The sequence below is a fragment of the Trachemys scripta genome, chromosome 8 (assembly GCF_013100865.1).
Source record: "Trachemys scripta elegans isolate TJP31775 chromosome 8, CAS_Tse_1.0, whole genome shotgun sequence".
Taxonomy (NCBI): Eukaryota; Metazoa; Chordata; order Testudines; family Emydidae; genus Trachemys; species Trachemys scripta.
In genome coordinates, this window is record NC_048305.1 from 105,366,483 (window position 1) to 105,369,886 (window position 3,404).

Sequence of the window (3,404 nt, forward strand, 5' to 3'; positions counted from 1 at the left end):
GGGGGAAGAGCAGGGGGCTATGGGGGCGGGGGGGAACAGGGGGTCGGGGGAAGAGCAGGGGGCTATGGGGGCGGGGGGGAGCAGGGGGACGGAGGAAGAACGGGGGGTCATGGGGGTGGGGGGAGCAGGGGGTCGGGGAAAGAGCGGGGGGTCACGGGGCGGGAGGGAGCGGGGGAAGAAAGGGGGTCACGGGGCGGGAGGGAGCGGGGGAAGAGCAGGGGGTCACGGGGCGGGAGGGAGCGGGGGAAGAGCAGGGGGTCACGGGGCGGGGGGAGCAGGGGGGTGGGGGAAGAGCTGCTTGTCTTGGGGGCGGGAGGAGCAGGGAGAAGAGCAGGGGGAGAAGGGGGTTGGGAGAAGAGCAGGGGGTCATGGGGCGGGGGGAGGAGAAGGGGGCTGGGAGAAGAGCAGCTTGTCAGGGGGCAGCTTGTCAGGGTGTTTGGGGGAGCAGGAGGTTGGAGGGGGACCAGCATGTCACAGAGTCGGGTGGGGAGCAGTGGGTCCGAGGCAGCATCGTGTCTTCCTGCCCCACGGGTTATTTTGCAGTCTGCTGCCAAAAACCATAATACTGGGCTTGGTTAAACAGGTGCACGTGGGTGTGTTTGCGTTGAGATATTTGGATGAAAGGTGCTATTAAAATCCATAGCATTACAGTGGAAGCTCCTTAAGCAGCCACCTAAGGTACAAACACAAATCCAGTCACTCTGGTAGGGGGAGGGTTCATCGGAGCCGTCCTTGTTACCACTGCATGTCCATACTTTAAAGTTATCACTTCAGTGCCAGGAAGGCAGTGCTTGGTGTGCGTTTCACTGTTAGTATGCCTTTCTGTGGCACACCACCAAGCTTGTGTTAATGACAGACTTGGCCATGCAGGTGTACGTTTATATTTTTTATGGTTTTCAGATGAAAGATGCTTTTTAAATTTAAATGATATTTCTTAGTACTGTATATGCCATTCCAGTTACTGTGGAACTTTTAAATGCTCAGGTGAATACTGAGTCTTGTGAGTTGAAACAATTGCAGTTATTATTTGATGGAATTGTTTTTGTATCTTATCCTGAGTTCACTGAGAGACTTTTCTTTGTATTTTTTGTGTGGTAATAGGTTGAAACTTATAACCATTATTTAGGTTAATATATGAACTGTTCTTTAAAAATGAGCTTTACATATCCTCTGAAGTAATAATCATTTTTCATAATCTGAGATCAGAATTATAGCATCTCACTCAATCTGCAGATCAGTAGATTTATAATCTGCACATGAATGTTGCATTGGAATTTATAACTTTAGAAAAGTGTTTTGTGGGAAGGTCTGACATGCCAGTGGATGTTCCATAAACATTTCTATCAAGTCTTTTTGGCTTGAAAATGTGTGCATTGTTGTATAATCTGCTAGGTCAGTAGAAGGTGTGTGACCGCTGTCTGGCCCTTACCGCCTGGCCACAGACATCTGCCATATAATTCCACCTGCACTAGTTTTTCTCTGGCTTCATGTAAATAGCTGCATATAAAACATGATTAGCTTGTACTGTAGATCTTTGTGGCATTATCCAACACTTGATGGAAAGTGTATGCTGTCTTTTTAAATTCACTGGGCTAAGCCATTCTTGTGCCAGTACATCACCTGTTTCTACTCTGAAGGGTTGAGGGATTGGGGGGCGGGGGAGATGAGGATGGGTATTTCTTGCTTCAGTGTATAATATAGGGAGGCACATGGCAAAAATGAAATTATCCAAAATTGAAAGTGTACAGTGCCTGTAACTTAAAACATTATCCTTTAATAATAATAATAATTAATAAATAATGAAAAGGTTTAACTATTACAAGATCCACTGCATTGAAACATGTATGTTTATAATTGTGGCTCTTTATGCATTGATTTCACAAATATTTGTGATAGAAGAAGTGAGGTTTTTACTCACGAAAGCTTATGCCCAAATAAATCTGTTAGTCTTTAAGGTGCCACCAGACTCTTTGTTGTTTTTGTAGATACAGACTAACACGGCTACCCCCTGATACTTGAAAGGTAGAGGCTCTTCCATTAAGCATACAATCAGAAAAGAACAACAAACGGTTATGATCTATTAGCTTATTTGGTTCCTTTTTTTTATTATTCCTGTAACCCAGAATTTTGCATATAAGGATGTAATGAAAGAGTATTATTACAGGCCACTGTTTTGCAAATGAATGCAAAAATGACTCTCTTCTGGGGTTGGGTGGGGTGGAGGGGGAACAGTCAATATTTGTGTAGAGCTTTTGAAAATTATGTAAGCTGACCTCTGCTCTGACCTTCATTCTCTCTTCAAATTTTAATATATTATTAAAAAGGAACTAACAAAATGCATATGCAGCAATAAATATATCTCATGATGGGTCACTTGTATCCTTCCCGCTATACCCCCATCTGTTGTCTAGCCTCCCTGTGTTATGTCTGATTTAGATTGTAAGCTTCTTGTCACATGGACCTGTGACCTTTTTTATTGCACACCTACCATGCTAAATAAACGATGTTATATATTGTTATTGTTATAGTTGTTGTAAATAGTTGATATGCAGAACTTCTGTGATCTCTGTAGTAACAAGGTAAATAACTAAACTGCCTGTGCTTTTCAAGGCACGCTTTTGAAGGCATGCTTTATGTATTTTAGCTCTGTGAGTTTATAAATGACGACATATAAAAGCCAAGTCTGCATTATTGTGACATGAAGTAAAATCATCTGTTGTTTCAGCCAGGTTCTTATCTTTCCTCTGGCTGAAATGTTAGGAGAGATTTTAATCTTCTGTTTATGTTCTGTAAATTGAAAAATAAGTTTTTAAAATGACTATCCCTCGTGAATGGGAATAACCTAACAGACCACGTGCTTCTCTTCCCTTTTTACACTCAAGGATACATACATCTCTCATCTCTTCGTTTTATCTTTCCCAGCACTTCTTTGTCTTTTGTTCCTGGGATTCTTCATTGCCTTATGGCCTGTTTGCATTGGCTGTGCTGATGCGAAGGGGCTGCAAAGTACCTGAATGCTGCTTCCTATTTCCTGAGAATACTCCAAATACAGAGGGGGATAGCCCCAGTGAAGGGGTGGGAAGGGATATGACCAATGCATTCCTAGGCCTTGACTATTAGGTGTCTTGGCCTCCAGGGCATTATTTAGGGCTACCCTAACCTGTGTTGTGCCTAAGCAAGCCCCAACAACTCCAGAATCCAGGAGGCAAAAGCCACTTCCTCTCAGTACTGCTCTGTGTAGGGATGGATAAACTGGGGTCATTATGCCTTCTAAACCAGTGGTCTCCAAAGTGGGGTGCGCAAGAGGATCCTTGGGGGTCCGCGGCAGGAGGAGTCTGAGCGGCTTTTGCTTTTCTTTTCTTCTTCCTTTTTTTTTTTTTGTGCTTCAGCAGTTCAGGTGGGAG

At 44.0% G+C, this 3,404-nt stretch overlaps 1 protein-coding gene across 2 annotated transcripts in view; it reads left to right on the forward strand.

The window, feature by feature from the left end:
- Nucleotides 1-3,404, forward strand: part of TESK2 (testis associated actin remodelling kinase 2) — a 115,131-nt gene that overhangs the window by 5,457 nt on the left and 106,270 nt on the right. The window lies entirely within an intron of this gene.